This window comes from Macaca thibetana, chromosome 10 (genome assembly GCF_024542745.1).
Source record: "Macaca thibetana thibetana isolate TM-01 chromosome 10, ASM2454274v1, whole genome shotgun sequence".
NCBI classification, from domain to species: Eukaryota; Metazoa; Chordata; class Mammalia; order Primates; family Cercopithecidae; genus Macaca; species Macaca thibetana.
This window is the reverse complement of record NC_065587.1, coordinates 78,667,351-78,679,078: the sequence shown is the minus strand read 5'-3', so window position 1 is coordinate 78,679,078 and position 11,728 is coordinate 78,667,351. Positions and strand designations below refer to the sequence as shown.

The window sequence follows — 11,728 nt, the reverse complement described above, 5'->3', positions numbered from 1 at the left end:
AAGCTAAAAGTGAACTTTCAACTGCCACAGATTCTTGTAAATCTTCCCAGAAATTTTCTTTCCACATTCTAGGATGCATATATGCTTAAAAAATATTTATACACAAATGGAAGCAAATATGGAGATCATTTTATTTCAGGGCCTACAAATGCGCCGTAACACCCCTCTCTCTCCCTCCACACATACTTTTTGGCGGAAAATTCTGAAAGCTTTGGTTTCATTATGTGAATGTAAAACATATATATATGTGTCTATATATATATATGCTTTTTAATGCAGTATGTAATTGCTTCCAATTAAAAACAGTAATTCCTTACACCAACCTACCCTATTCTACTCAGAGACCGTTTAAAAATGTTAAGATCAAAGACATGGAATCAACCTAAATGCCCGTCAGTGATAGACTGGCTGAAGAAAATGTGGTACATATACACCATGGAATACTATGCAGCCATAAAAAAAAGAACAAAATTATGTCTTTTGCAGGAATATGGAGCTGGAGGCAATTATCCTTGGCAAGCTAACACAGAAACAGAAAACCCAATACTGCATATTCTCACTTATGAGTGAGAGCTAAGTGATGAGAACACATGGACACATAGAGGGGAACAGCACACACTGGGGCCTATTGGAGGGTAGAGGGTGGAAAGTGGGAGGAGGGAGAGGATCAGGAAAAATAATAGGTCCTAATCTTAATACCTGGGTGAGAAAATAATCTGTGCAACAAAACCCTATGACACAAGTTTACCTATATAACAAACCTGCACATGTACCCCTGAACTTAAAAGTCAAATAAAAAATAATAAAAATGTTATTAAGGACTATCTCATGCACACCAAAATATACTATCTGATATATGGAAAGTACAAAAAATACAAAGCATACAATAGCTAAAGAAAAAGAAAGCTAGGAAAAATAAAGGAAAAAGAAAAAGGAAAAAAAGTCTGCCTCTACCGCTGTACTTATGTGTATTTCTTCCCAACACTGCATCTTCCTCTTCCTGTTCCCAGAGGTAATACCTGTTCTGAATTTTACATTTATCATCCCAGCCTCTTAAAAATGCATTGCTTTTTATGAATGCCTCTCTAAATAATGTATGTTTAATATCGCATATTTTAAGAATTTATAAAAATGAGGTAGAATGTTGTGTATTGTTTTGATTACCTTTTTCCTTTCAACATCTTGTTTTTGAAATGTATCTTTGTTGATATGTTTAATTGGAGTTCCTTTATCTAAACAGCTGTATGCTATTCCATTGTATCACCATTCCACATCCCTTTCAAATCAATTCTACTATTGATAGACATTTGGGATGTTTCCAGAATTTGCTACTAAAAGCAATACTACTGTGATCACATTTATACATGTCTTTGGATGCACATGTTCAAGAGTTTCGCTAGGGTATATGTCTAGGAGTTAAATTTCTGGGTCATAGGTCATTCATAACATCAAGATAAAGACAACTTGTTTTCCAGGTGTATATAGCAATTTAGACTCCCATCAGCAGTGTGTATCTTAGCCAAAACCTGGTTTTGTCACACAAAAAACTTTCTGCTAATCTTGGTATCAATGCTCTTTCATAATTTACTTTACAAGACCTGATTACTAATTATTAATCTGTAAGTTTGATTCCTTGGAGATATTTGAGTGTAAATTTATTGTCAAGCTACCCTATTCACCCTCAAGTACTTACCACATAACTCTCAGATTATTTTAACAGAACCAGGGCACCATTTCTTGAACTACTGTTTCTCAGTGTAGGCAAAGCCTCACATTTGAGTTTCTTCTTCTTTTTTTTTTTTTTTTTTTGGACATAATGGAGCCTAGTGATGATGAACAAGTCACTCAGGTTCATTAGGTCTCAGTTGTAAAATCGGAATAATATGAACTGACTTCACAAGCCATAAAAGAAGTATGCATAGCAATGAGATAAGCTCCATCTTGGCTCTGTGGTTGATTCTTGGGGAATACTTCTGTGGATAAACAGTTCCAACTATGTATTATAGGTTGTCAGTAGATCTTTCCAGTGATAATCTTCCCCATATTTGGAGACAAAGTTGATGTCAGCGACAACCTTGTTTCTGTTCTGGAGAAAGTTCCTGAAGTTATTTGAGAATCCGGTAGATTTAGGAAGAAACATATCTAGAAGACTGAAAGGAGTACATTAATAATGTGTAAACTCTGCTTGGGTCATATCAGAACTACTGGAGCAAATATTTTGAATAGAAGTTGGGTAAGCATTTGTTGGTTGATTGAGACCTTGGAGATAAGCATGTGGTCTGATTCACTCTCCTAATTTTGTTTTAGGGAATTTTCTTTTTTTTCCCTGAAGGAGTACTGAGTTTCATGAAAAAAATCTTTGTTTTTATAATCAGGTAGTTGAATAGTAAAACAATAGATAAACACATTTAATTTCAATCTTTTTAACCTAGGGAGGCTACTAAAGTCCTTATTGCTGAACTATTTAAATAACAGCTTCATGCTAATGAGGGGGCAGGCATGGCATGGGTAAAATTTTGGAAATCTCAAATTAGTAATTAGACACAACCTTTCTCCTCTTTCACCAGAGGAGAACTGAGAACACTGCAGAGCCTTCTGAACTTGAACTTTATCATTTTTGCCCTGAGCTATCTGGCAATAGAGTTGTCAGAATCTGAACAACACAAAGGAAAAATGGGAGGAAAGGGTGTTAAGTATTCCTGTTGCTCAAAACCTAGCTAGTTGGGAGGTGACAGAAAACTACACGTTGTTCTTGCCAACAAGTTACGATACAAACTGATGTATTGTCTAAATTCCCTAATAACCTAACTTGCGCTGCTATCTTTGTCTGGTATTCAACCAATTTTTACCTTTAAATTACAACTGTTCAAAGGGCTTGCAAATTTAATACTTCTTACATAGTCCTAGGCATTCTGCAAAATGCTTGGCAAATTAAATGTGATTCTATTGAATAACCTCACACATTTTTATAAAAATTCTTCTTTAAATCCAATAAGAAACTGCATTTGCTATCACAGGCCCTTAAACTCTTATTTACTGGTCTGAAAGGCAAGCTATAGAGCTGTTGTTCTATAACAGCTACTATAGTCATTAATTTAAATTAGAAGATAATTGAAGTATGAATTAGAAACTGGTATGGCATACTACTGGGTGATAACATATTTAATTGGAAATAAAATTTGATGAATCATTATGGAACTTTTTATAAGATTGAGCTAAGGTTAGTAGAGTGTTGTTATTGTTGCTTTCTTTTCATAATTATTTACAAAATTCATATCTTACAGTGCTCAGGTTTTAAAATTTTTTTCTTCTAAAACAAACAAAACTTTTCAGGACGACATTGTGTTATGGGGAAGTCTCTTTGCTGTTTTACACTGTGCAGTGATTTAGAACTTTATTTATTGTACAAGTAAATGATGGATTGATAACATACTTAGTTGTTTCCTTCCAAAAGAGAAATGAAAACATGTCAAATAACGTCTGAAATGGGAAATAAATTAGTTGACAACATAGAACACTACTTAATACTTCCATTAAGAAATTGTTTTCACTCCTTTATATTGGAACAATTACAGAACTGCTCCTGAGTGAATGAGGGTTGAATAGCATTACTTTAGAATATGAGCCGTGTGTAGATAAATATATTCAGGATCTGCACTTTTCTTTGGCTTAAATAAAGTAAAGCCTCTTTCAGATTGCATGGGGGAGTTTTTGCGATTTTGAAATGAGTATCTCAAAAGCTGTCTTGTTATGAGCATATTTTCATTCTTTGTAGGCTACCGAATCTTGGTTTCTCTGAATTCTCTTATCTGTTCCTAAGAACTTTCCTCCTTCTTCTGTCGTCTAGAATATTTAAAATATAAGTGGAATTATGTATTCTTTAAGGATAGACAGAATACAGCTATGAAATCTGGTCTGGTCTGCTTTTGTTTTGCTTTCTTCTTTCTTTTCTTTTCCTTTCTTTCTTTCTCTCTCTCTCTCTCTCTCTGTCTCTCTCTCTCTCTCTCTCTCTCTCTCTCTCTCTCTTTCTTTCTTTCTTTCTTCTCTGGAAGGCAGTGGCACACTCACAGCTCACTGCAGCCTCGAACTTCTGGACTTCTGGGCTCAAGTGATCTTTCTGCCTCAGCCACCCAAGTAGCTAGGGCTACAGGCATGAGCCACCACGCCCAGCTTGCTTTTCAGAGGGTACATTTTTAATCATCTTTCCAAACTCTTGCATGAAACTTGATCTATACCTGCTTTCTACTTCAGAATAAGTAAGGTCAATTTTCATAATTTCTAATTTGTCACACAATCTTCTGTGTCCTCTCAGTTTTCAAATTTATTGCCATATAACGGTAGTTCTTTGAAACTTCTCTGATTGTGAAGTTGTATCTCCTTTCTTAACAATACACACATACATATACACAAACACACACTTTTTTTCTTTAATCTGAATCATAAGGCTTTCTGTTTTACAGATTCTTTCAAAGAGCAGATTTTTAAAAGTATTTTTATCCTTTCTAATATATTTTATTGTTTTCTATTTCATTAAATTCAGTAAGTTTCCCTTTATTTCTTAGTAGTATATTTCACTTTATTTGCTTTTTTCCTAATTTCTTAGGATAAAAACTATTTTTTCCTTTCATTTACTTTATCAGTGTAAGCATTTAAGGCTATGCATTCTTTCCTGAACACAGTTTCATCTGCATCTCATTGGCTTTAGGTTAAGTGTTCTTTGAATTGCTTCCTAGAAAATTAGTAACATTAGTTGTAATTTTCTCTTTGAATGGGAGAGGATGTTTCTTAATTTGCAAGTACTTAAACTTTAGGCCACCCTTAAGTCATTTATTTTCAGCAGCCTATGATCAGATAATATGGCTATTAAATCCCGATTTTTTAGAAAAGATGTGTGTGTGTGTGTGTGTGTGCGTGCTTAAATATATAATTGATTTTAAGAACAATTTCATAGGCGTTAAGTATATTATCTGGAAATGAATATATGTAATCAACTTTGTTGTATTATTTTATTTTCCTAATATTTGATTATATTTAAATTTACCGCATCAGCCTAATTTTTATAATATGTTAAATCCCTTGTAATAAGTATTTTAATCAAACTCTCCTTATATTTGTAGTAATTTTCAATTAATGTATTTTGTGGCCATACTCTTTGTGCATATAGATTTATGTCATCTGCTTCGTAACTTTTGCCACTGTAACACTATGTCATCCTTTTCCTTAGGGAATGCCCATAACCTTGAATTTCTCCTTGTTTAATATTTATTTCTTTTTGCTTGCCTTGCCTCAAATCTCTTATTTTTAATCTTTCATTGTCAATTGGTTTATAAGAATATTTCTTATAAATAGTACATAGCTAGCTTTTTGTTCTTATTTAATCTAATTTGACTTTCTCTGTTTTTTAATGAGAGAATCTGGTGTATTAATATTTAGTGTAACAAGTGATATACTTGATTTTATTTTTTCAGTCTCATGTATTGTTTATTATCTAGATTATTCTATGACATCTTTTTTTTTTTTTTTTTTTTATCAATTTGGTCTTCAAGTCCTTCCTTACTAATTTGAAGAATCTAATGAACTTTTTCATCCCATTAATAATCACCTGCTGTTTTCAGGCATTAATAGTCAAACATCTATTTTTTTATAATAAAATAAAGTAACTCTTTGTGCCCATTTTAGATGCTTGATTCTCCCAGTCCTTTCCCAACCTAAAAAAACATTTTGTCTTCTACTTCCCCATTTTGTTTTCTTCTCCAAGATGAGATCCCGAGAATGACCTTACATCCCTCCAACCTTCTACCCAGCCGTAAGTCTGCAGTTTTGCCAAGATAAGTTAGAACTTCTAATTCCAGATAACTATGGTACTATCACTGGCAGTATGAAAGCTCCATGTGAATGCGTATGCCACATTTGAAGGGACTCTTTCTTTCTTTTTTCATTGAAAAACAGATTCACATTGTGGTTATGAGTTTGGGTGCTCGTATCAGACTATATGGATTTTTTTCTCAAAGATGTTGCCTGCTAACTGTGTACACTTGGACAAATTAAATTATTTGTGCTTCAGTGAAAAGAAGAATTATATTGTGGTTGTTCAAAATATCCAAACGTTCTTCAACTCCCCCCAAAAAAACTGAAACCTCATTCTCCTTCACTTTTCTGTTTGGTGAATTTAGTCTCTCACTTCTGGTGAATAGGATACAGTGGAAGTGACAGCGTGTGACATATGAGATGAAGTCATAAAAGACATTGTACCTTCTAACTCTCTGTCTCAGAATGTTCACTCTGGGGGAAGCCAGCTGCCATGCCGTAAGGACACTCAGGCAGTCCTATGAAGAGGCCCATGAGGTGAGAAAGTGAGGCCTCCAGCCAACAGCCATGTGAGTGGGCCATTGAGGAAGCAGACCCTTCTAATGCCTGCAGCCCTGGCTGGCATCCTGACTACCACCTTAAATGAGACCCTGAGCCAGAGCCACTACTTCCAAATTCTTGACCCACAGAAATTGTAAAATCATATTTGTTGTTTGAAGCCACTAAGTTTTGGGAGTAATTTGTTATATAGCAAAAGATAATTAATACATTCACTTCCTAAGATTATGGTGAGGAATTAAGGATACAGCATGAAAAGAACTTTGCTATTATTTTTATTATCTGATCCAATTTATGTTGAAGGGCCTTCAATACTTTCTTCTTTTACTCTCTCTATCTTGACATTTGTCCAAATCATTTTTGTTTGTTTGTTTGTTTGTTTTTTAGAGATGAGGTCTTGCTATGTTGCCCAGGTTGGAGTGCAGCAGTTACTCACAGGCACGATCCCACTACTGATCAGCACGGGAGTTTTCACCTGCTCCATTTTCCACCTGGGAGGTCATCATGTTGTTGGCGAACTTAGTGCGGGCACCTGATCAGCATAGCGCAGTACAGCCCAGAACCCCTCGGCTCCAGCGATCGTCTTACTTCAGCCTCTTGAGTAGCTGGAACTGCAGGCCCACACCACTGCACCCGGTTAGTTTGTTTTTCTTAGAGTTTTGTCTCTAGGATTTTCCTCAGCTGAGTACTTGAAGGCTAATTTCTCCTTGTGAATCTGCAAATATCCTTATTTTACCCTTTATTTTACCATGTATCATTTATAGGTAAATGATATCTTAGCTGTGTATTGAATTTCTAGGTTTTTTTTTTCTCTTCAGTACTCTATAAATGTTACTCCAATATCTTCTAGCTTCTCCCGTTTTCTCCTAGTGAATGGTTATTCTGCTCTTATCTAGCAGGTGATAAATCTGTCAACAGATAGTTTTTCCTTTTTATGTGTAAGTTGTTATTTCTTCCTTAAAGTTCGTAATCTTTTCCCATTTATTCTTTAAATTTTAGACTATAACCAGGATGTGTTTAGGTTGATATCTTTGCTTATCAATTCTGCCTGTAAATCGGGAACCTCTTCCAATATTCAGACTATGTTTTCAGCTCAGAATAATTATTTTATCATTTGTTTGATTATTGCCTTTAGTTGTACTGGATCTTAGTTAAAATGCCGATTCTGATTCAAAGTATCTGGAAGACAAATATTTGTCAACTAAGGGAAAGGTGACCACGCATCAGTGGTTTTACTGAGACTACCTGGTTTACACCTTCAGGCTTTATACTTAGAAAATACTTCAGTCATCTTCTGGTCATGAAGTTACAAACTTCAGGACAAAAGCTAACCAGCTAAGACCAGCAGAACAAATTCCAAGAACTCGGGGCTTTAATTAACTTGAATTAATTTGGACTTGCCCTACCTTTAACTTCATACTAAGTGAGATAATAATTCCCCATATTTTCAAGCCATTTTTGAGATGAGTCTCTTATGGCCAAAGGCGTCTTAATTTATACAACATCCTTTTGGTACCTAACTAAATATTCACCAATATTTGGCACATTTGTTAAATCTTTTGGTGTCTACCTCCTCTATGTAATATAAATACGGTCTGAATATCCATTCAGAAATTATAGTTGATTTGTAAAAATAACTACTATATAGCCTATATTAACTGATAGTTATTCCTTCGCAACCTTCTTTCACTCTTCCATATATATGCAGAGTAAATCTACATCATTATGTTGATTAAACAAAATAGCAGTGAAATCAGGAAGTTACTGCTCATTGTACACTTATTTCAATTATAGAAAAAGCCAAAACTTTACTCCCTTATTTAACACTTCTCTAGAAAAGCAGTTGAAATAACCTAGTGTCATTCTAAAATGATTTGTATATTATGTAGACCGGAATCTAGGGCTATATATAAATGAAATTATTTTAGAAGTTAAATCTTCATGAGAAAACAAATTAAATGGTTTACTAACCTCAAGCTGATTAAATGTTTTTATTAAATGCAGCCTCAGCCAGCACCTCTTTTCATGGCTGCAATAATTAAGTATAATAAATATTCAAAACAGTAATTGAATTTGTTAAAAAAAACATGCTCAGCTCACTGAAGACTTTCTAATAAATAGAATTCAAGTACCATATTTTCATACTTCATGACACTTGCCTCATCTTAGTTTAATGACTGCCATTTCTTGCACTATAACAAGATTTTATTTTTCTTTTGTTTTATGCTATTCAAACAAATACATTCAAAATCATGGCTACACCTATGTATAACCATATTCTGGGAGTTGGTTTATGTGTTTCTTTATTTTCTCACAAGTAAAGATAGGTCAGATGTTGCCAAATTAGTAAATAACTAAACTTGAGACAGGAAATACTCTAGAGACACAATCTGCTTAGTTTTGCATACTTTTAGTCACTTCTCCCATTACTCTGTCCAGCTTTCCAGTAATACCCATAACATCGCCTTGATTTCATATGACCATGCAGTAAAGTGATTACTGCACTTAGAATTTGGTTGCTTTTCCTATGCTAACAGCTTAAAAGTTTAAAATAACTGATGTTCAAAACAGTGAAGATTTCCTTTTATAAACAAGTCGGAAAGGAAACTTTTTATGTTATTATCCTCAAGTATTTTAACTAATATAAAACGTCTTTCAGTCTTTTAGGCAAACCATTTAGACAAAAAGTACAAATAATAAATTTACATTGTGTTAAGCTGCGATCATATTTCTTTCTCTTGAATTACTTTTGACATTATCCTTATGCACCTGGTGATACTGAAAGATGAGTCCAATAGTGTAATACAATAGTTCAATATGAACTTCTGTTCTAGTTTCCATTAGTTGCATCAATTCAAATTGCACCTGAAAAAGATCTAAGCATGACCTAAAGCCAAGACAGCAGATGAGGGCAGACAATAATAATATTTAGATCTTTTTTTTTTTTTTTTTGGAGATGGAGCCTCACTCTGTCGCTGAGGCTGGAGTACAGTGGTGTGATCTCAGCTCACTGCAACCTCCACCTCCCAGGTTCAAGCGATTCTCCTGCCTCAGACTCCTGAGTAGCTGGGACTACAGGTGCCTGCCACCACGCCCAGCTAATTTTGATATTTTTAGTAGAGACAGGGTTTCACCATATTGGCCAGAATGGTCTCAAACTCCTGACCTTGTGATCCACCCAATCTTCATTGCATCATTTAACTTTCATTGGTATCACAGTAATTCACTAACATTCATTCCTTACAGGCAGTTGTGAATAATTGAACAATTTTAAACATCATCTCATAGGCAAAAGAATATTTATTCATTGGCTTAGCTTAACAAATCAATATTAAACACCTACAGTGTGCCAGGCACTGTTCTAGACACTGGGGTTACAGCAGTGAACACAATAAATACGCTCTCCAGTCTCGTGGAGTTCACATACTGGTGCAGGGAGAGAGATGCATACAAACAAAAATGCATATATAGTAATTCACAAATTGGTAGGTGCTATGAAGAAAAATAAACCATGGTAAGGATGACACAGAGTGCTGGATGGACGTTTTAGTACATATAGGTTGGCCAGAGAAGTTGCCATTTAAGAAGAAAAGGGAGTAGGCTCAGTGGATTCGGAGGGAAGTATAAGTTCAAGATTCTGAGTCATTCATGTCCTTGGCCGATCAATGAAGAAGCAGATGCTATGGCTGGAACTCAGTGTGCATGTTGGGGCAGTGGTAGGAGGCTACAGTGGTAAGACAGGGCCACCTCCCATAGGGTCTTGAAGATCATGGTAAAGACTGTGGCATCTCCTCTCTAGTATTTTGAGCAGAGGAATGGTAGCATTCTACTTAGGATTTAAAAGGGTTGCTCTAGCTGATCTGTGGAGAATAGGTTTGTAAGGCAGCATAGTGAGTGAAAGGAGAAAAGTTAGGCAACTGCAAACATCCAGGTGAGAGTTGATATCAAACTGTATTGGTGTGGCAGATGCATTTCATGTGATGGGCTCAATTAATGGCCTCCCTATTTCAGCCTTCTCTTTCTTGGGACTGGCTCGCCTGCTGGAAGGTGAGGAAACAGCCTGTCATCCCAGCTGAGGCCATCCTAGATCAGCCAACTGTGGGCTGCTTGTGTGTGAGCGAACCCCAGCCAAGACCAGAAGACCCGCACAGCTGAGCTCAGCCAAGATCAGCAAAACCTCTCAGCTTATAATCATATAAACTTAACAGTTTAGGTGTGGTTGTGACACAGAATTATTGTATTATTGTATGCATGTATGCATTGTAAGCATTATATATTACACATGGGAATCATAGAAACAGTGAAAAGTCAGTAATTTCTGGAGTATATATTGAAGTTAGAGCAAATTGTGTGAGGTAGAGAAGCCACACACTCCAAATTTCTGGTCTGAGAGATTGGAAGAATGAATATGGATGATGGAGGCAGACATTGAATCTGAAACAAATTTTTCATTTTGTGAAATTTTGTGAAATTTCATTTTGTGTTGAATATCTTGTGACTCACTGAAATGAAAATTGTAAAATAAAATTTGTCCCTAATGCATAAAATTTTATAATGTTGTTCTATTCTTTATGAAAAAATATTCTGACTGGGTGCGGTGGATTATGCCTGTAATCCCAACACTTTGGGAGGCCAAGGCGGGTGGGTGGATCACTTGAGGTCAGGAGTTCAAGACCAGCATGGCCAACATGGTGAAACCCTGTCTCTAAAAAAAAAAAAAAAAACTATCAAACATCAGCATAGCTTTGGCTAGAGACACAACAGAAATAAAATTCCAGTTAAAAACCTGCTTCTCTTTAGTCACTCTGCTAGAGAAAAAGTATCAAAGTGATATAGCCTAATTATTTTTTAAAATGATAAATTAGTGGAAAAAATATTTATCCACTAATTGTGGAACTGGACCTTGGTACATGCTGGCCCTTTACCTGATCAGTGCAGTGCATTTTCCCCCAGCTGCTGTGAGTGCTACTGCTAGCAGCTCACAGCCATCCACTCTCCTGGGAAATGTCCTTGGCCAGTGGGGCCCGCCTACCAGGAGATGCCTGGGAAGTTACAATCCACTCACCCATCAACTGAATAGTGCAGGGGTACAAAAGTCCAGCACCTTGCCTCATGGTTGGAGAACTCAATTTTGTCTATCATGCAGAGAGAAGTCAGCCTTGTCATTTCCTCCTAATTAATAAATATTTCACACTAGTTTTCCATTGCCCAGAAATTAAAACCCTATAGTATCTCATTGCTTCCTCTTACCTAAAAACATTTAAGTCACTGTGTTTAGTATCCTTGGTTCTTGTGCTGTTTTCTGTAACTATGCTGCCTCAAGTCACTTCTTGTTGAAGAGCTAGCAGTTATGGGACAGAAT

At 35.6% G+C, this 11,728-nt stretch overlaps 1 protein-coding gene across 1 annotated transcript in view; it reads left to right on the top strand.

Moving 5' to 3' along the window:
* PAK5 (p21 (RAC1) activated kinase 5) overlaps positions 1 to 11,728 on the top strand; it is a 603,498-nt gene that overhangs the window by 135,449 nt on the left and 456,321 nt on the right. The window lies entirely within an intron of this gene.